Source organism: Silene latifolia, chromosome 10, assembly GCF_048544455.1.
Source record: "Silene latifolia isolate original U9 population chromosome 10, ASM4854445v1, whole genome shotgun sequence".
Lineage (NCBI taxonomy): Eukaryota > Viridiplantae > Streptophyta > Magnoliopsida > Caryophyllales > Caryophyllaceae > Silene > Silene latifolia.
In genome coordinates this window covers 83929839-83952893 of record NC_133535.1, presented here as the reverse complement: position 1 = coordinate 83952893, position 23055 = coordinate 83929839, and positions in this window count along the sequence as shown.

Here is a 23055-nt window from a genome sequence, read left to right as displayed (position 1 = left end):
AGCACTCAACCATGGCCGCCAAAAGAACAATAGGCGGTCTAGCAAGGGCTCAAGCCAAGCTTGTGGCTCAAATGGCTTCCGAGCCCAACCCGAATCCCGATTTTCCCGACGTTGAGTTTGTCACACAAACTCAAAAAGGTAACTTCGTCCTATTCAAGAATCGCCCTCTAACCCCAACTAGGTGGATATGTCGTCCGTCTATGCATAGTATAGGGTTAGATAAAGAAACCGAGTTGTTGTTTGAGGGTGTGGGAATGAAGAGCATATACGGTATGGTGGAACGGACTTACCCCCGTCTCACTTGGGAATTCTTGAGTAGCTTGAGAATCGACAAGCACAAGAAAATGGGCATGGTGGCAGCCATTCAGTTCCGCCTCATGAATAGAGACCAGTCTTTCCCTTGGCCGCCTTTGTAGAATTTTTGGCCTAGAAAACGCGGAATCCCATAAGGCACCCGATTAGCTACACTATTCACTGGTATGGACCGCTATTTCCGGTATTGATGACAAGGTCGAGGTGAAACGACCAGAGATTTCATGCCACAATGCCGCCATGAGAGTTTGGTTTCGGTTCATGGGATGCATGGTCTTCGCCCGAGATTAACCATGGGACATTCGAGCCCATGAGCTCGAAATTCTCGGCTCCTACTTGATCGCCCAACCATCAAAATACAAGATAAGCATCGGCCACCACATGGCCCTTCATCTTGGTAAGCTATCAAATGCACCGGGGGTAAAAGTGCCCCTCCATGTGGGTGGAATAATCACCCGAATTACTAGGTCCATTGACCGACCGGTGGATGTGTCCACCATAAACTTTGTGCCCGGGGAGATTTATCTCACTAAAGACTATATGACAAAGAACCTCGAGTGGTTCAAGACCAACCCAAAAGACGGGGTGGGGTATTGGCAAGTTAACAAAAGGAACTCCATCCCGCTTCCCAATGCTTGGAAGATGAAAATTAAACCCGGGGAAGCCTCCTACCTCCTTGAGCTTTAAATGGAGGAGGATCCTTCCGCCCTCATGAGAACCCACCGATTGTTTATGGGAGGGACCGCCGTGGGGAGGTACAATCCTCCCTCCGATACACCTTCCCTTCATCTCCTTTCTTCCCTGGGCCATTCCAACAAGGGGAGGGATCGTCACAACAACCCCCTCAACAACAACCAATCCATTCCGACTTGGTTACATTCATGAATGACATGAGATTGGAAATGCAAACCGCCGCGAGTGAGAAGCTTGGATTGCAATAAAGGATGGACCGAGCTTACTTTGATCACTCGGTCGGGCAAATTAAGGTCTATGATGACTATATGCGGAGGGGATATGAGCATCCTTCCGGCCTCCACCCTTCTTATTACGTCCTCCCGAATGGCAGACATCCGAAAGACGGGACTTATTGTAATACTACGTATTTATGAGTCTCTGGGTACTCTATCGAGTAGGCCTTACTCTGTCGAGTAAGGGTGAGTTGCAGTTTAAAATAGTTTCTGACCTGTTGGGTACTCGATCGAGTAACGTGGATACTCGGTCGAGTAAGGGGGTACTCGATCGAGTACCTTGGCTACTCGATCGAGTAGCCGGTTTACGGGGGATGATTTCTCGGGTTTTTTTAATAATGCGATTAGAGTATATATTACTTCCGTCATTGTTCTTTAAACACTTTTTAAAACCTATTCACTGTGAGACGAGAAATCAAACTACATCATTCGCTTTAATCGCATTGTTGGCAAATCCCGGAGCTTGAAAGGTCGGATTTTACCTTTCTTTATACCGTTGTGATCCTTGCGTCGAGGGTAAGACCTATATACCGTGTTTATAGCATTTCATTAAAGTTGGTTAAACCCTAATATTGGGATTTGGGTTTTTGTTGTTTTGTATGATTGGTAGTGATTATATGTTTGTATGTTAGGAGGAGAATCCGTAGAGGAAGCGTTTTGATATCAGCTGTGAGATCGTCTAATTGTGTTGTGCTTTCCAGGTAGGGATTCCCTACTCAGTATTAGTCCCATAATGCGTTGTTGGTGTTGTGTAATTGCTGATTATTATTATCATATTGGTTTTATGACGGTTGTTGATTGATTGTTGTTGATGGTTGTGATTGTTTGTCTCTGGTTCTCGAGATGCGTTCTCGGCTGAGTGGGGTCACTTGCGAGAGTGGCTTCACGCCCTAGTTTCGCCCTTCGTGGAACCCGCCACTAAAGGGGATGTGCACATTAATGGAACAGGGTTATCGCTCGGTATGATGAGCGGGGATTTGGTGGGTACGGCTGCGGTCCCCCACTGGCAGGGCTAGTCCAGTGGACAGTCGGTGACGGAGATTGATTGGTGTGGGTGATTGTGTGTGACTTTTGAGCTGTGTTGTTTACTGTACGGTTGATTATATAAATTGTGTGATTAGTACTGACCCCGGTTAATGTTTTAAAAACTGTGGTGATCCATTCGGGGATGGTGAGCAGTTATTGAGCAGGTATGAGTCGAGTTACTGGGATAGCTGGAATGTGCCACGGTTTGATGATAGAAGTCTTCTGTTGTAGCTAGTAGTTTAATAAACATTTCAGTTAGCTGATTAGACAGTTGGTTTGAAACATGTACTCGTATTTTTGGTTTTGGTTTTGAGATTGTAACCTTTCGCTAAAGTATTTCTATTTAAATGTTGTTTCATTATTGTTTATTTAATTATCATTGCCTCGGGTAACCGAGATGGTAGCATCCTTATACCTGGGTGGTCCTGGTAAGGCACTTGGAGTATGGGGGTGTTACAAAATGGTATCATAGCGACGATCCTGAAACCTGTAACCAATGAATATAGGGAGTCAATTAAAATAAACTCGGGGTAAAGGTTGTAGGAGCTAATGCAAAGGCTTGGGAGACGTCCTAAAGTCGCGAAATCGCCCTACAATTTTAAACCGGTCACATGGGGGGTGCACGTCAAGGTCGTATGTGTTGTTTGTTAGCTTGTGTGTGGATGTGATGAAGTATGTTGTAATTGTTGGATGTTTGGAGTAGGAGGTTGAGTTTGTGAATGAAAGGTTGATGAAGTATATAGAACTGTTGTTTGAACATGAAGCATGTTGGATGTTTACTATGTGGCGTTTGATAACATGATATAATTGTTTTGTTGATCGTATGAAAAGCTTGGTAGACTCGCATGCTTAACTATAGTATAATGTTGAGTTTATAAAGTTGTGTAGTATGTTGGGATATGATATAACATGTGGGTAGCATATTCGAGTTAGCATGACTCGATCGAGTGGGTCTGACTCGATCGAGTGGGTATTTGACGTTTTTGCAACCAGAATCGTGTTTTTGGGCACTCGATCGAGTACCTCGGGCACTCGATTGAGTAGGGGGTCACTCGATCGAGTAGCCTGGCTACTCGGTCGAGTATGTTAGAGATCAGAAGGTCTGTTTGGGGTCTGATGTCGAGGCACTCGATCGAGTATGGTGGGCACTCGATCGAGTAGCCTCTTACTCAATCGAGTAGGTTTAGGCACTCGATCGAGTGTGTTCTGGGCAGTCCGCTTTCGTGTTTTGAGGTTTTAGTACGTATGTTTATGTCTACCCTTTCTTATATAGTTTCAAGATGCCGCCCAAGAGAAACGCTTATTATGCGAGAGTTGAGACCATGAACATAGATGATGTAGTTAAGATGTTGGAGCATCAAGATGCTCTTACTGAAGCTTTAAAGAAAGTGGGAAAGGACAAGGAGGTTGATCACTCTAAGATCAGTCTCTATATAGCGAGGTTCAACCCAAAAGAGTACAAGGGGACCGGGGAACCAAACCTTCTTGACAACTGGCATCGTGAGATGGAGAATATACTAGACCTGGTTCATTGTCCAGATGAGATGAGAGTAGAGCAAGCTGTGTTCTACCTGAGGGAAGCAGCTGGCGAGTGGTGGGATAAGGTGAAGGTGAGTGCTAGGGAGATGTATGCGAACCAGGGCTTACCTGCTATACCTTGAGAAGAGTTTCGGAGGGCTATGAGGAAAGAGTTTGTACCGGAGCATGTGAGGAGTAAGCTGGGTAAGAAGTTTGATGGGTTTAAGATGACATATGATATGCCAGTTGCTGAGTACTACAAGCAGTTCAATGAGAAGTCTAGGTATGCTGTGGATATGGGTTTGAGTGAGGAGAACCTAGCGCTGAGGTTTGAGAGGGGGTTGACCCCAAAGATCATGGATAAGCTACCTGTAGGAGTCCTTACTAATGTTAAGGAAGCTTATGAGAGGGCTGGGAGAGCTGAGAGGTTAGTGGAGATGGCTCAGGAGAGAGTGGGTGTTGAGAAAAGAAAGGCGGAGAGTGAGGGTGGAGGCCAATCTAGTCACAAGAAAGGCAACCACAATCAAACTAAAGGGTTTTCTTCTGGGTCAGGGTTCAGTGCTGGGGCTTCCTTTGGGCGTGGCCGTGTGAGTGGTAGTGGTAGTTGGGGGATGACCTGCTATGGCTGTGGCGGTGTAGGCCACAAGAGACATGAGTGCACGAGATGCCTGGAGCTTTTCAGGGATCGGCTCGGGGGAGCTATTCTCAGGGACCTGCACAGAGTTATACGAGCAATAGACCGTCTGGGTCATGGTCTAACCGGGGAAGTCAGAGCTATCAGGGTGGAGGTAACCGCAATGTCGGTAATTCTTATCAGAAACCAGCTACGAACAACAACAACAATCAGGGGTCGGGTGCTAAGCCGGCCACATCAGCCAGTACTGTCCAGGGAGGTGGACAGAAGACCGGTGGAAAGTTGTTCATGATGGACAAGAAAGTAGCTGAGGAGGATGCACATGTTATCACTGGTACTGTTCTTGTTAACGGTGTTCATAACTTTGTTTTGTTTGATTCGGGGGCGTCTCAGTCGTTTGTATCTTTGAGTCATGTTAAACGGTTGGGTTTGAGGGTATATGAGTCTGTAAGTGAGAAAGTTTTTATACCTTCGGGTGAGTATGTATCATGTGGGAGGTTGTTTAGAGATGTGTCTATGATAGTTGGGCAAGTTGATCTACCTGTAGACTTGCTAGAGTTTCCTTTTGACGGTTTTGAGATGATAGTCGGGATGGATTGGTTGGGAAAGTATAAAGCTAAGATAGACTGTCATCAAAAGAAAGTGTCTTTGAGAGGGCCTAAGGGTGTTAGTGTGTCTTATCGTGGGTTTCTAGTCAAACCCAAAGTTAAGTTGATTGCAGTTGTCACCTTGAAGTCTTATCTGAGGAAGGGATGTCCTTTAATCTTCTGCCATGTGAGAGATGACCGCATAGAGAGTCCGACAGTTGATCGGATACCGAGTGGTGGGAGAGTTTGCGAGATGTTTTTCCGGAGGAGATTAGGGGTTGCAACCGAAGAGGGAGATAGATTTCACCGTTGAGTCGAAACCAGGGACGGGGCCAATCTCTAAGGCTCCGCACGGATGGGTCCTAAAGAGATGGAGGAGCTCAGAAACAGATTAGATGATCGATAGAGAAGGGATACATTAGACCTAGTGTATCGCCGTGGGGAGCACCATTTCTTTTCGTGAAGAAGAAAGATGGGAGTTTGAGGTTGTGCATAGATTACAGAGAGAGGTGAACCGAGTGAGTGAAGAACAAGTATCCTTTGCCAAGGATAGATGACCTGTTTGATCAGTTGAGTGGTGCATCAGTCTTTTCTAAGATTGATTTGAGGTCGGGGTACCATCAGGTGAAGATTAGAGAGGTGGACATACCGAAGACAGCTTTCACGTCGAGGTATGGCCATTATGAGTATGTGGTGATGCCATTTGGGTTATCTAATGCACCGGCTGTGTTTATGGACTTGATGAACAGAATCTTCAGACAGTTTTTGGACAAGTTTGTGGTGGTGTTTATCGATGACATCTTAGTCTACTCTAAGACTAAGGAGGAGCATCTGAGGATTGTGTTGCAGACTTTGAGGGAGCATGAGTTGTATGCTAAGCTGTCCAAGTGTGAGTTCTGGTTAGAGAAAGTTGCTTTTCTGGGGCATGTGATCTCTAAGGAGGGAGTAGCTGTAGATCCGGCAAAGATTAAGGCGGTGACAAAGTGGGAAGCACCAAAGAATGTTGCTGAGATCAGGAGTTTCTTGGGTTTACCTGGATACTACAGACGGTTCGTGAAAGATTTCTCCAAGATAGCTAGACTTATGACAGCTTTGATGAGGAAAGAGAACAGGTTTCGCTGGGATGAGAGTTGTGAGAAGGCGTTCCAAACATTGAAGGAGCGTTTGACCACAACTCCTATCTTAGCGTTGCCTGAAAGGATCGAGAACTTTGAGGTTTATACAGATGCCTCAAAGAATCGGTTGGGATGTGTGTTGATGCAGAACGGTAAGGTGATTGCCTATGCTTCTAGGCAATTGAAGTCGTATGAGGAGAACTACCCTACTCATGATCTAGAGTTGGGCGCAGTGGTGTTTGCTCTCAAGATTTGGAGACATTACCTTTATAGGGCGACCTTTAAGGTATTTTCGGATCACAAGAGTCTCAAGTACATCTTCACTCAAAAGGAGTTGAACATGAGACAGAGGAGGTGGATGGAGCTGATTGGCGATTATGACATGGATATTATCTACCATGAAGGAAAAGCCAATGTTGTTGCAGATGCTTTGAGTAGGAAGAGTGTACATTCCCTATGTACAGCTCTATCTTTGATGAGGTTGAGAGATGAGGTGGGGAAGTTTGGGATACATATGATGCAGAAAGGGGATGCTGTGGGAGATTTGACAAGACATGACCTGATCTTTACGATGATATTCGCGGTAAACAGGCTCTGGATCCTAAGATGGTTGAGTGGAGAGCTGGAGTAGAGAAAGGGACAGTGTCCCGATTCTCTATTCATACAGATGGTAGTTTGAGGTTCGATGGTAGGTGGTATGTCCCTAATGATGAGGAGCTGAAAAAGACAATCATGACGGAGGCACATTGTATACCGTATTCAGTACATCCAGGTGGTGACAAGCTATACAAGGATTTGAAGAACACGTTTTGGTGGCCTGGGATGAAGAAAGAAACAGCTGAGTTTGTGGCCCGTTGTTTGACGTGCCAGAGAGTTAAAGGGGAACAGCGACAACCACAAGGTAAGATTCAGTCTTTAGAGGTACTTGAGTGGAAGTGGGAATCCGTTTCTATGGATTTTATCGTGGGTTTACCAAAGAGTCAACAGGGTAACAACATGATATGGGTGATAGTGGATCGACTGACCAAGTCAGCTCACTTTGTACCAATAAAAGATACATGGACTAAAGCACAATTAGCTCTGGCTTATCGAAAGAATGTGCTAAAGTTACATGGAGTCCCTAAGGACATAGTGTCTAACAGAGATGCGAGATTTATCTCAAGGTTTTGGAAAGAGTTGCATGAATCTTTGGGAACAACTTTGAAGATGAGTACAGCTTTTCATCCTGCGACAGACGGTCAGACAGAGAGAACAATCAAAACTCTTGAGGATATGTTATGAGCTTGTGTGATGGACTTTGGTGGTAGCTGGGAACAGAGGTTGGATTTGATAGAGTTTTCTTACAACAACAGCTATCACACTAGTATTGGCATGGCACCGTTTGAGGCTTTATATGGGAGGAGATGTAGGAGTCCGATTTGTTGGGACGAAAGTGCTTAGGCAGTGGTTCTAGGACCAGAGATAGTACATGAGATGGTTGAACGGATAAAGATGATCAGGGAATGGATGAGAGCAGCTCAGGATAGGCAAAAGAGTTATGCAGATCTACATCGCCGGGATATAGAGTTTCAGGTTGGGGACATAGTTCTTCTGAAAGTGTCTCCTATGCGTGGGGTTATGAGATTTGGGAAGAAAGGCAAGCTGAGTCAGAAGTTCATCGGGCCTTATGAGATCTTAGAGCGAGTTGGGGAGGTTGCATATCGTCTGGCTTTACTAGCTGCGTTAGAGAGAGTGCATAATGTGTTTCATGTATCGCAGCTGCGGAAGTATGTGAGTGACCCGTCACATGTGTTAGAGGTAGAGAGCTTAGAGCTAGATGGGTCTTTATCATATCTTGAGGTACCTAAGCAGATTCTTGACCGGAAGGTTAGGAAGACTAGGAGCGGTGAGACAGTTTTGCTTAAGATCCTTTGGTCTAACCACGAGACTGAGGAAGCTACATGGGAGGCAGAGGATGCCATGAGAGAGCGTTACCCTTTCCTTTTTGATCAGGTATGTATGGTTACGGGGACGTAACCTTGTTTCTTTTAGGAGGGTAGGAGATGATCGCAAAAAGTTTTTAAGAGTTTTTTTATACCCTTTTGTGTTATGTCGGTATAGTTGTTGTCATTGAGTCGGGTTGAGTTTGGGTTAGTAACATGTTTTATGTTGAGTTTGTTTTGGTTGTTGAGTCGGGAGTGTCGTAGTGTGAGTCTTTGTTTTGTTGTGGTTAGAACTTCGGGGACGAAGTTCTTTTTAAGGAGGGAAGACTGTAATACTACGTATTTATGAGTCTCTGGGTACTCTATCGAGTAGGCCTTACTCTGTCGAGTAAGGGTGAGTTGCAATTTAAAATAGTTTCTGACCTGTTGGGTACTCGATCGAGTAACGTGGATACTTGATCGAGTAAGGGGGTACTCGATCGAGTACCTTGGCTACTCGATCGAGTAGCCGGTTTACGGGGGATGATTTCTCGGGTTTTGTTAATAATGCGATTAGAGTATATATTACTTCCGTCATTGTTCTTTAAACACTTTTTAAAACCTAATCACTGTGAAAAGAGAAATCAAACTACATCATTCGCTTTAATCGCATTGTGTGCAAATCCCGGAGCTTGGAAGGTCGGATATTACCATTCTTTATACCGTTGTGATCCTTGCGTCGAGGATAAGACCTATATACCGTTTTTATAGCATTTCATTAAAGTTGGTTAAACCCTAATATTGGGATTTGGGGGTTTTGTTGTTTTGTATGATTGGTAGTGATTATATGTTTGTATGTTAGGAGGAGGATCCGTAGAGGAAGCGTTTTGATATCAGCTGTGAGATCGTCTGATTGTGTTGTGCTTTCCAGGTAGGGTTTCCCTACTCAGTATTAGTCCCATAATGCATTGTTGGTGTTGTGTAATTGCTGATTATTATCGTATTAGTTTTATGACGGTTGTTGATTGATTGTTGTTGATGGTTGTGATTGTTTGTCTCTGGTTCTCGAGATGCGTTCTCGGCTGAGTGGGGTCACTTGCGGGAGTGGCTTCACGCCCGAGTTTTGCCCTTCGTGGAACCCGCCACGGAAGGGGATGTGCACATTAATGGGACAGGGTTATCGCTCGGTATGATGAGCGGGGATTTGGTGGGTACGGTTGCGGTCCCCCACTGGCAGGGCTGGTCCAGTGGACAGTCGGTGAGGGAGATTGATTGGTGTGGGTGATTGTGTGTGACTTTTGAGCTGTGTTGTTTACTCTACTGTTGATTATATAAATTGTGTGATTAGTACTGACCCCGGTTAATGTTTTAAAAACTGTGGTGATCCATTCGGGGATGGTGAGCAGTTATTGAGCAGGTATGAGTCGAGTTACTGGGATAGCTGGGATGTGCCACGGTCTGATGATAGAAGTCTTCCGTTGTAGCTAGTAGTTTAATAAACATTTCAGTTAGCTGATGAGACAGTTAGTTTGAAACATGTATTCGTATTTTTGGTTTTGGTTTTGAGATTGTAACCTTTCGCTAATGTATTTCTATTTAAATGTTGTTTCATTATTGTTTATTTGATTATCATTGCCTCGGGTAACCGAGATGGTAGTATCCTTATACCTGGGTGGTCCTGGTAAGGCACTTGGAGTATGGGGGTGTTACACTTATCTTTACGGCGACATGAACCTTCGCACGGATTACTTTAGTTCCTCGGTATTTTCCACACTGGCCTCTACTCAAGGGGATGGGCACAACACACAATGGTTCGGAGGAACCCCCTCCATCTTTGGTGATGTCGGTCAAGCTAGTGCCTCCGGGGCGGAGCCTGAGGTTGACATTGACCTCACGGTTGAGGAGCATGCCATGGGTGGCGCCGCGATGGCAATGAACCCGGATGACTTCATCCGAGACTCCGAGTTTGGGGTTAGAGATGATGATGATGATGATGATGATATGGACGGAGAGTCCTAGGTGGCCTACCCTTTTGACCTATTTCGCTCCCTTTACCAATCCAAAGCACAAGTATGATCCCTATAATCCAAATTCTCTCATTCATATTTATTTTCTCGTATGCATTTAGATAATTTGTAATATACTTAGCATAATTACTCATTTAGTTGCATTCATATAAGCATGCATTAGATTTCAATTTTGTAAAATATTGTCACATATAGAAATTGTATTCATATAGAGTAATTTGCATCATATCTTCCATATTCCATATAGGATAGCTCATGCATTTGCATCGTATCATCCATATTTCAAAAATATAAAAAAAATAAAAAAATAAAAAATCCTACAAAAACATGTTCTTTATTTTCGAAAAAGCTTTGAAAAATCCAAAAATATGTCATTTTATTTTGAAAAATTGCCTTCTCACCACACTTCATCCGTCATTGGATGTTGTAAATAATAAGTGTGGGGAGGAGGCCCAAAAAAAGAAAAAAAAACATGTAATTTAATTTTAAGAAAATAAAATTCAAAAACAACAAAAATATATTTTTCAATTCCGAAAAATTGCAAAAAACTCAAAAATATGTTTTCTTATTTTTCCCATTCACTCCATATACTTTTTTCCATTGAAGACAATATAAATTTCAAGTGTGGGGAGGGAAATATCCACTTGTGTATATTTGTTTACATTTATATATATATTTGTAAGGGTATGGGTATTGGCTTGGATTTCAACATTGTCAACGTATTTCTTAGCAAATTCAACTGCGACCTCATCCCAGGTAGTAAGGTTTTTCGGATCAAGGGAGTAGTACCACTAATGAGGGATCGGTTCCAAAGAGGACGGAAAGATCCGGGTGAAAAGTTCCTGTTTGACCACTTTAACGGCCATGTAGTCTTTGAAGGCACGGATATGATTGAGCGGGTCCTCCACTCCTTTGAACTTAGGTACATCAGTTAGGGTAAAGTTGTCAGGTAATTGATCCCCAACAGGTTCGAACCTTCGGTTGTTCTCAAGATGGATATTGTTACCCCGGGCTAGGAGCTGTTCTTCCAAGAGCTTTAGCCTCTTCTCAATTTCAGTCAGAGGTGGAGTATTATGTTCTCCAGTTTCCTTGTTTTCTAGGGCGTCGATACGGGTCTCGACGCGATCCAGGGTGACCTTAAGAGCGGTGAGCAGGCTGGCTAGCTGATCAGTCGTGACATCTCTGTTGTTATCATTGTTGTTGTTGTTGTTGACAGGCGAAGTTGAAGACGGGGCCATGGCTTTGAGGCAGAAAAACGGCTCACATTACAACTCAATTTGACACGGTTCAAAGACTGAACGCAGACAACACAAAGGACGAGACAAAGATCAGACTCAAAAAGACGAGGGTGATCGTGTGTGGTCCCTCGGTGCTGACTCAATTTATGACGTGACGGTGTTGACCGAACTTTTAGCACGTGTCCAGCATAACGGCGTAACGCCATTGGACGGGTCTTATGGTGAAACGACTCATAAGTAAAGACCCATAAGTACGTTTTCTTCGACTCGATAGACACGAGGCGGAATTGGAATGGTGGACTGAAGTTTTCGAAAATAAAAATTTTCAAAAGATTCATTTGTCACTTTGCGGACGGCTTCCAAAGATAGAGATCTCCGTAAGTCGGTCAGTAGAAAGGGTTGTCTTAAGTTTATTTGCAAAAGACGGTTTTGAGTTTGAATCGGCTCGGAAAACAGTGTATTGTTTCCCAAGACGGTTTTGAAATTCAAAATTGTATGTTTTGAAAATCGAGTTTGAAATGTTTGAAGAGGTCTCGGGGATGGTGCATGGTCCTCGGGATCTCGAAAGTGTCTCGAGAAAAGGGTGTGTGCTTTTCTCGGGTTTTGAAAGAGCTATTGTCGGCGCGAAACGGGTTAAAATCCGTGTCTAGACGCGGCGATTATAACGGCATGAAAAGGTGATTTGAAATGGTTGTAAAAAACCGAGTTTGAAAATCGTTATTACGACGGCCTAGAAAGGCGTGTTTGAAATGGTTATAAAAACCGGGTTTGAAAATCGTCATTACGACGGCCTAGTAAGGCGTGTTGAAATGGTTATAAAAACCGGGTTTGAAAATCGTCATTATGACGGCCTAGAAAGGCGTGTTGAAATGGTTATAAAAACCGGGTTTGAAAATTGTCATTACGACGGCCTAGAAAGGCGCGTTGAAATGGTTATAAAAACCGGGTTTGAAAATTGTCATTATGACGGCCTAGAAAGGCGTGCAACGGTCGGCGAAAGACCGAGGTTTGAAACGGCCATTATAACGGCGCAAAAGGTGTTTTTTTTTTAAGTTTGAAAATGACACGGAAGGACTTATGATCAAGTAGCACATAAGCACTCACAGTTCATTATATTATGCATTATGCTGACACGGGTTTTAGTTTAGAAGGGTGGGTTACACACCAAGCAATCAAACCCCGATTTGCGAGAGGGATACCAATCCAAACAAAATGTGTAAGGAGGGTGCCCTAGCCTCGTGCTAGAAAGTGATGAAAGCTCATTGACGAAACAGAAATGTGTAACGTCAATGGTATGCTTGACTCAATCGGGATTCGAAACGCGGAGATGAAAAAACTCACGCCGACGAGACGAGCCAATTGGTCGATAAAGGGTTAGGTTGTGGGCCCGGACAAGGAACCCGACCATGACCGTAAGATCAATTAATGCATTCCAACCAAGACCTCGTTCGAGTCTCACCATCTAGGGATCACAAAGACGTAAGTGTCCTAGTTCTCCCCAGCGGAGTCGGCAAATCTGTGGACGTAGCCACCTGCAGGTCCGGTTCGATCTGTGGATGTACAGCGGTCTTTCGAAAGCCACGCTCGGCGGCGTAAAAATGCTTTCGACCGGATCGTTTTAGATCGGTCGGTTTCGTCTTGGTAAGGGTCTCGAAATGATTAGAGATGTTCGGAGTCGCCACCAAGCATTTGTGGGATGCTTGGAACCCGTTCGAATCCACTTTATACCTCAGTCAAATGAAGCACAAAGCAGGGTTTGACATAGGTACTAAAGATAAGGAATCGTCCCTCTTTAGCATCCTATCTCTAGAATGACTCTCGTACGCCCTGGATAAGGTCGTCCACTATCCAAAGTTTTTGAGTAAGAGGTGAAGGTACGTATTGGGAAGCCTTTTAATCAGACACCCAATCCCGCCCGCGGTAGCGGCCTCTACTGATCGATCTTGGTTGGTTGAATGCAAAAGTTGATAAAATGGTTTAAATGCATGAATGCGCATCCAATAATTTAAACCTAACATGTGAGAGCTTTCTAAGTCGGTTGATTTAATCCAAGTATCAAGTATAAGATGTTGAGTTGGATATATGGTTGATTTGCATACAAGACGGGAATTAAACATCCATTTACCGTATTAGGTTTATGGTGCATAACGTGATCCATTTGTCTTAGTGAAGCATTTTGCAAATATGATTTTGAATGAGCAAATAGTCATCTGATCCGTCCTGTATCCAGGCTAACCAGAGTCGGGATCATCCTAGACTAATGCTGAAAAGGGAACACGCCCTGTACCAGACGGCTACATGAGGCGTGAGCCAGCCGGCGGTGTAAGGGGCCTCCCCTGGTTTTGAAAATGAGAATTGATAGGCCTGTTTTAGGCGCGGGTCAACCTACGGTGATATACCGTGTTCTGACCTTTTGAAAAACGTTTATAAAACGTATTGAAAAATGGGTATTTGACCCGATTTGGTTTGAAAGGGTCGTTTAGACCGCATTTGTTTATTTGAGAAACGAGACTCGAATAATCATCATTATTTGATAATCTTCGGTGTTGGGTTCGACTTTGACAAACTTGACATGAATAGTTTTTGAAAATAATTATGAACTAATTGTTTTAAGTTCATTTGAATGTAATTAGTCGATATTCATCATCGTACCCGGGTTAAAATCTGGCATGGTATGTAGAACCAAGGATGACTTTGTGTTGGTGACTAATATGCTTGTTTTGAAAATGTAAAGAAATTATGAAAGGCTTTAAAATACCTCCCAAAAATGAAATAAAAGGCTTTAAAATACCTTTTAAATGTTATTAACCAAATGTTATCACCGAAACACGGATTTAACCGTCATGGTATGAGGAACCAAGGGTGAAAAATGTTTTATGGTTAAAACAAATGAAATAAAATAAAAAAGGTTTGAAAATATTTGAAATGGTAAAACCTGATTACAAATATGAAAATGGATTAAAGGGAAATGATGAGAACAAACACGGTTGAATTCTGACCTGGACACCCCATTGAGGCGCGGGCAAGCCGGCGAACCAAGGGGCTTCTGTCTCAGACTAAAAATCAGTTTTGGCTCGTTTATTCCATGTTTTGGTTCATGTTATGCATGTTTTAGCATGTTGTAGTCATTAAACAAATAAAAACATGATAAAAGAAGGATTTTTACACCCTCATACTTACATGTTTAGTTATGGCGAGTGACCGACGTAAGTGTAACAACTCGTTTGGTCGGAAAAAACTCGGTTTAAAACCGTTTTGGTAAGTAAAAAGAGTGTTTTAAGATTAGTGATGGTGTAGTGGTCGAAGTGGTCGGTCAAGTGATTTAATGCACGATGACGGTACCAAACAATGTGTAAGGCTTGTAAGTACGATCGGTAGGTCGTAAATACGCGTCGGATTGTGACTTAAGAAGTCGAGTCGAGAATTTTAAGGGAGAAAAGAGGGGGTGGACACTCGCGTAAGTTCTCAAATGGGGGCATTTGAGGGGTATTTATAGGAAAATGAGTGGTTGTGTGAGTTTTGAGCGACGTGGCCACCTGGGCTGCTCAAAGAGGCGTGAGCCACGTCGCGGGTCTTCGAGTTGTCTTGTGGCTTTCACACAAGTGCAATCATGATTTGTTCTATCCTAGGATTTATAGTCACATGTTTGGTACTTGACCATTCATGAATCCGGGAAATCTTAGTATAGAAGGCTTTGAATGTTTTGTTTTGGTGGTTGACTCGGTTTGACTCGTTGTTGGAGTCGGGATTTGAATTTTTGAGTCGGCTTTTGGTCCGCTGTCGGTTTTGACTCTAGTTAGTGTCATTGTGATCCCGTCATCGTGCATTAAACACTCCAGGTACTTTTGAAAAGTTTTGAAATGTTTTATTTTCGAAATCGTTTAAAGTTTTCCGACGTAAAGTTGTACACAAACTGTCGATCAAACGCCGCGATTCCAAAGCATGTTATAGTCCGATAATCATCGGGTGTTTGTTGGAGTCTCAGCAGATACTGGATATCTACAAGTATCAACAAACTGCACAAATTGCAATCTAACTACACAGCAGATAAAGCAAGTATTCATTTAAGCAACTAATGAGCATCAAGACCGATCTACTTATTCAACTATTATGCGAACATTAGGTTGTTGATATCCTTGGGCATGGAGTCTGTTAAGGCGAAAGTCGTATCACCTTAATCAAAGAAATCCTATCTCGGTACTAACAAAATAGCTAGTGGTAAGACAAGCATCGAATCCACAGGGAAGCGGTAATATTCAGTTCGCTAAGATTTAGATTGTCTTAAAGTAACCGGTTTTCTTGGGGGTTTGTTTGGTTTGTTTGCTAACAACTAATTGCAAGTAAAATAAAGATTGTAAAACAATAATATTAAGAAGTCTAGGGCGCGGGTTCACTAGGTCAATTATCCGGGGGTGTATCTTAATCAGCTATTAGGTCAATCAAACTATCTAAGGTCACAAGATTGATTAATTCTATTATGTTCTTTAGATTAAGTTTAACATGCAATCGCCATAATTAAACACAACCTATCTGATTATCGCAGCCTATATTAATCCTAACCCAGTCGGTGAAAGTATTAATTCGCTACACTAATTATCGATTCTGGCCTTAAATCAAATAACTAGAATAAGAACAATAATCAAACGATAGTTATACGATATTACTAACAATCAATTTATAATCCCCCTTCTAATCAACCTAGATCCCCTTTACCCTAGATGAAAGGTTTAGCTACTCATATTAATAAGATTAACAACGATAATAATTGATGAATACATGATTAGAGACATATAACAAGAACAAAGAAATAATAACATAAACTAGATTAATGATTAATGAGGAAAGATTAATGTACCTTAACAAAATTAATGAGGAACGATTGTAGATCTCAATGTATGCTAGCCGACTAAAACTTAGAGTATTTTCGAGTTCTAAAAGTAATAAAAGCGTAACCTAATAATTCTCACAAGTTTAGAATATATAATACAAATAAGGCGTATTTTAGGAAAATTCGGAAAAGTGCTTAATATAAAAGATCCTCGATCGAGCCTTAGCATACTCGATCGAGGACAACACACTCGATCGAGCCTTCATGTACTCGATCGAGGATTCAGCCTTCCTCAGCTTATCTTCTACTAAACTTCACTTCTTTTCTTCAATTCTCCTCGTTTCCCGTGCCATGCCTCGTGTATCCTGCTATGCCATATCCGCAGTGCTCAACTCCACTTGTTTCACCTCGTAAATGCGTCATTTCTGCATTTAAACACAAAGTAGCGCCAGTATCGACATTCTAATGTAAAAGGCATATAAATGACATAATAAGCACGGAAACCGTATCAAAACCAACATGAAAGGAGTCATAAAAGTGTATATAAAAGTGATACATCAGTGACCGCGCACCTAAAAATGTAAAAGTATACAAAAGGAAAAGCGAAGCTCAATTTTTTAAAAAAAAAAACTTAGAATTTAATTTTACAATAAAAACTAAAACGACGTTTTGAAAAATCGAAGTAAAAGGTGTTTTGGTGCTACTCTCTTATATGTATTTTTCGGACTAACATTGTCTGAGTTTGAAATGAGCATGATGGAGAACTGGGAGTTTCCATGTCTTCAAATTAAGCAAAGGGTAGATGGAAATGATCCACTAGCAAAAGTACAACAAGTATAGGCTAAGTAAACTCGGGATTTCAAGTGAAAATCCTTACTCAACAGGCAACACACATAGTATCTACTTTTAAGTTTAATAAAGATGAAAATTGTAAGCGTGTTGATGAGACCGTATATAAAGGTATGATTGGTTCACTGCTGTACTGGTCAGTCGTCTTGACATTTTTTTAGTGTGTTATGTGCTCGTTTTTAATCAAGTTCCAAGAAATCAAATTTTCATTACGGTAAAACGAATTTTTCGGCACTTGATTAGAACTCATAATTTGTATCTTTGGTATCCCTCATATTATTCTTTTGAACTTGTACGAGGCTCGGATGCGGATTATGCCGGGAGTGTTGTGGATAGAAAGAGCAACTCTAAAATTGCTACTTTCATGGGTCCTTACCTCATCTCATGTGTACCACCTCGTATTTTTAGCAATCGATTAGCGATAATTAAATCCGATTATGAATTGCTTACTCAACCCTTAGTAAATTTAAGATGAGACTTCAATTTCTTAAACGAACCTTCATTTCCAATTCCTAAATCGTTTTATTTAAACACGATTTTCATTCCTGCGTAAGATGGAAATGGCATAGAAAAACGCAATGTAAATTTGCATACTGTCTTCGACAAAACAAAACCCTAAATTTATTATTTTTTTCTGAACCCAACGCAATGATAATATTTTCAGTTGTCATTTGCCCATTCTAAAATTCGTGTTGCTACTGTTTTGAATTGAGACTAGGTAGATTAATTTCACAAACTGAACTCATAAGTATGCCTCATGATACCTTGGCCCGTGCATCATTTAAAACTCTTAATATACTTTTTTGAGTACTGATTTTCGCAGTACACATTTTACTCATCATAGTACAATGTTTACAATTATATCACTCACATTTCTCCTCGTTGTCTCTCTCTAATTTCTCTCTCTAATGTATTATCTCTCCTTTCACACATCCATTTTCCTTTAATATTTCATTGATCAACATACGATGTACTACAATGGAAAAAAAAACTAATTGGAGTTATCCCAAGTTCGAAGTTTCTTGCATTTCCCACGAATCTACAAATTTAGCCAAGAATACAAGACATCAGAGATAGATGTGCAGTATCAACAAACTGCACAAATTGCAATTTAATTACATAGCAGATAAAGCAAGTATTCATTTAAGCAACTAATGAGCATCAAGGCCGATCTACTTATTCAACTATTATGCGAACATTAGGTTGTTGATGTCCTTGCGCATGGAGTCTTAATTAATTTGGACATAAACCACCACCGATAAATCATAAATCCCACCATACCACACTACCATTTTTAGTGGATGGTGCTCATTCATGGACGGATTTTACTCTTTTATGGAAGTGAATTACCATTATACCCTTGTCATTTAACAAAAATTACAAAACATTTAACAAAAGAAAAAAAGAAACAAACAACACATCACACAACGTAACTCTCTGCCACCACCACCATGCCGCCACAACCAGTACCACCGGCCGACACCACCCAATGGACCGGTGAGTCGTCCCCACCACAGAGTGAACCTGCAATCGCCGCCACACGAAAAATAATTTCAATAACCCTAATTAATTTGTGTCATTCAATTGGTATACTTACAAAGTTTAAAATGGAATTATTATTTGATTAATATGAGATCTAAGATGCATAATTGATGAATTTTACTAAGAATTTGATTAATATGAGATCTAAGATGTATAATTGACCAATTTTACTACAAATTTGATTAATTTTTGGGAGGAATAAGGAAAGGGGAAAAAAAGAGAGAATTTTCTCTAGAAGGGTAGAGGATGGAAAACTTATGAAAAAAAGTCCATGAATAAGTAAATCCCGTACATGAAAGAGCAACTACGTTTTTAATTAATACAAACATAGACCCTAAATAAAAAAAAGGAACAAAATTTTAAGAAAAAAGATAATCTAATCCCCTATTTACTAAAAGAATAGGCGAAATTCCAAATTTTCCCGCCTAAAACATATTTCCTAGAATAGGGCTTGATATTTTTAGCATATATTATAGGTATGAACATGATAGGTTATAAATGAACTTAAATGTAAATAATCTCTTAGATTTAAATATTTATAAATTAAAAGAGACTACCCAAGAGAAATACATAACATCTCCGGTGTTTTAATGATAAAGAAAGTCTTTTTTTTTAAAGAACTTTATGATAAAAATTCATCTTTTTATGATAAAAGATTGCGGCTAAAAAATATGTTATTAGTAAATATTTGTAAAATAACATCATTAAAAAAAATCAAAGAAAAAAGACTCATTTCATTACTTCTTACGATTGAAATTTTTATTTCTCAAATCAAAATACAATGATGAGAAATATGAAAAATAAATGAATTGTCAATTTAAATTTATAAATTATACACTGAAAAGTAAAACTTTATAGATACCGTGCATACATTGCACGGGGTCTATACTAGTTATTAATATAGGATTAACAAATCAAATACTTACTCTTCACTCGAATAATCATTCATAAATGAAGAATTTTGAGGTTGAAAAAGGTTAAAAGTTTAAACAATATAGCTATAGACGGATATACCCTGTCTATAATGAGAATTTGTGGAGAAAATAAGGTTTTGTTTTTTTTTAAGGCAAAGCGTCTTGCTTGTGACGGACACTATCCGTTACAAGCTGAAAATCTGTGTCCCTCTCACAATAAGGCAAGTGGGAGAGCATGGTGGTGGGGGGATGGAGCAACCCCACGGATAGTGACACTTGCAAATTGTGAGAGGGAAACTATTCGTGTTCAGCTTATAACGGATAGTGTCAGTCTTCAATAAGAATTTGTGTTTTAAAGGATAGACAAGTGGAAAGTTTGGTGCAAAAAGTAGTGTAATGAGAAAATTGTATTATGAAAATAAATTACGACTTTTTTTTGTTTGATAATTTTGCCCACAAAAGACCAAATTGCCCTTTTCATTTTTCATTTAATTTCTACCCTCCTCTATTTGTTCATCTAACATAATATACAATGAACTTAAAATCTGATCCATCTCTGCCCACGATGACCTTCTATAATCCCTTATATACTTTTGAATCTAGAGATCAATTTTAGATATATAATTTCTTCGCGATTTCCCCTCTTTTTCTCTATCTTAAAAAACCCTAAAATCCCAAACTTGAAGCTACTGCTACCCCATTCCACCCACCGTCCCTCTTGAGCCTCACGCGTTCGCCGGAGATGGGGCCGTCTTCAATGCTCTATCTCCGGCGACCTCCCACTCCTATCTTCTTTTAACTTCTTTAACCCGGTTCCATTCACTCTATTCGTTCCATTGTTCCCTCGTTTTTTTCGATCGTTTTTCCTTCCTGCCTGTGGGTTGTCTTTACGGTTCACCATCGACTTCTTCGTTCATCCATTTAGCAATTATGGTTGTGGTTGATGTTCTCTTTATCAATCCAATGATGATACTTTTTTATCAGAAATCAATTGATCGATGGTTTTTAGCAATCTGGATTTGAAATTTGGGGATTTGGGGGAGGTTTTTTTATTGCTTTCCTAGGTGTATGCGGAATGATTGCGCGTTGCAGGTTGCGTATGGGGCGTCCCTGTGTTCTGGTATTGTTGTCTATGTTTGATGCTTCGTTTTCGGTTTCGAAGTCTTTAATCGTCTTGTTTGCATCCTGGTGAGTGTCCCATTTCTTAGGTCTGGCCTCCCTTTCATCTTTGTCGTGTTTGTGTGTTGTTGTCCGAGTTCGTCTTGTCTCAGGGGTGGCCGTTTGACTTTCGCTGGTGGTCTTTGTTTGTGTTGACGGGTTTTGTTTGGTGTTGAAGAGAACATGGTGCTGCTGGGTGTTTTGGTTTTGGGAACATGGTGCTGCTGGGTTTTTGTCTTAGAGGAGTGGGAGTTGGGTGGGCTTAAGGTGGGTTTAAACGGTGTTGCTGGGTTGGGTGCAGTGGCTTTTCCGAACTTTCCTGTGTGCGAGCTCTTGTTTTTTACGATTTTTCTTTGGTTTTCTTTTTTAAAAAATAATCTACTCTTAGAAGAGTATTTGCTTTAACTTTCACTTATTAAAGGTTTTCTATCTTAGCTTTCCGAGTTGGGGTTGTTTTTGTGAAAAGTTATGGCTGCCATTTCTATTAATGCAATTTTCCTAAAACACTTTGTTATTGCACATGGAAATGGTGAGTTTAAGGAGGATGATTGGTCACTTTTTAGTTCTTTCTTACCAATGGAAGGAACCCTTTTGACTAAGGTTAAATTTCTTAAGGAGAGGGGTAATGATTTTTTTAAGCAAAATATGTTTGACTCTGCTGGCGGCTGCTATGAAATGGCATGTCGACTTTTATGTTTGGTTTTGGAATCGATGGAGGATTATGACGCTGAATCTGTATTGCAACTAGCAATATCTTTAAATTTGAATCTAGCGGCTTGCGCTAACAAGCTCCATGAGTATGAGGTGGCTATAGCTTGTATGAAGACTAAATGTTAAGGCTTTTTTTCGTCGAGCTATAGCTTGTATGAAGACTAATATGCTCATGGAAGCGCAAACTGATCTTGAAACTACGTCAATGCTTGAACCTAAGAATAAAGATATCCTTAGAGAACTGAATGTTGTCAAGAATCTACGGGCTATTAATCATAACGGTAAGAGAAGTATAGAGGACCAGTTGTCATGTGAGGTGGCTAGAGAAAGTAAAAGACCTATTCCTGATGAAAATACCGTGGACACCTTAGTTAAGGATAATGGGGGGTCTTCTTGTGGCTCTTGTGTTTCTCCACTTTCTGACTCCACTGTCATGGATACCTGCATCTCGGACGATGGTATTCCTATAAATCTCGAAGGAAATTCTTCTCCTAATTTTGAGTTGGATCACAATCACAAATACTCTCAAATAGGTGATAACGAGTATATTCTTAAAAACTCGGTTCATGAGTTCTCAAGAAAGGGTGGAGGAAATTCAAGGCTAAGGATCTCCGGTCAAGCTTATCAACAAATGCTTCAAGGTAGTAAGGTGAATTTTTACAATAAAAGAGACTTGTCTACTATGACAATTCGGATCCTTAATACCAAGGTCGCAAAGGAGGGAGGAATTGCAAGAGATCATTATAAGGGAAAGAAGAGGAGGAGACGCTCTAAAAAGCGGAAATCGAAGACGGAGGTGGTAAATGAAGACACGGTAATTGAAGACACGGTTTCTTATTCTGGAGCCATCAATGGGATTCATGTTGTTAATTCGAGGGAGTCCTTTATTGGGGATGTTAACTCGAACTCCTTCTCTATTTGTGACGACTTATATCCTTCTGGTTCTCAAATCCTCCAAGGAGACCATACGGTTGTCGCCCCTAATTCCTGCTTCCCTGTTTTTTTGGTGCATGACACGACCAACACCTCTATTTGTTTCCAAGCCCATAAGGATCCAAGTGATCATGAGTCATTCCTTTTTTCTGGACGTAAGAAGTGCAAGATTCCTCTGTTTGGTAAACGGTCACGTGCCTCGCCTACACGTAGGTTTTGCAGGAATCCCTCATGTAATCGTCAAGTGAGTGAGACGAAGAGAATTTTTAACTTCAAGAAGAATCATAGGCAAGGGGATGAATCTCCGAGACACAATGTATCTACTTGCTCTACAAGTAGGTCTTTCTCCCGTAAATCTCTACGTCCTCGAGGCGTAAGTGTGTCTTGTTGCAGTGTCTCTCTCGAAGCCCAACCGACAAAGAAGAGAAAAGAAGAATTCGCTCATTTGGGAAACCCAGATCGTCCCCTCAAGAAGCCTTTTCTTTTTGCTAACCCCATTCTTAGTTTATTTTCTATTTCAGATAATGTAATAATAAAGGCTGGCTCCGAGAGTCGGCTAAGCACTATGTAAAGAACCTTTCTTTCTCATTGCCAAAAAAAAAAATCCTCTATATACTAAAAGATTAACAAAACTATAAATTTTCCCGCTCAAATTTCCCCCCTAAATATTCACCATCTAATAGTGGCCCCCACTCAACATTAATTTATTTCATCATCTCTTTTTATTTATATATATGCCATAAATAAATAAAATCATCTTCTTAAGATTTTATTTACTAATAAGTAGTCTCTTT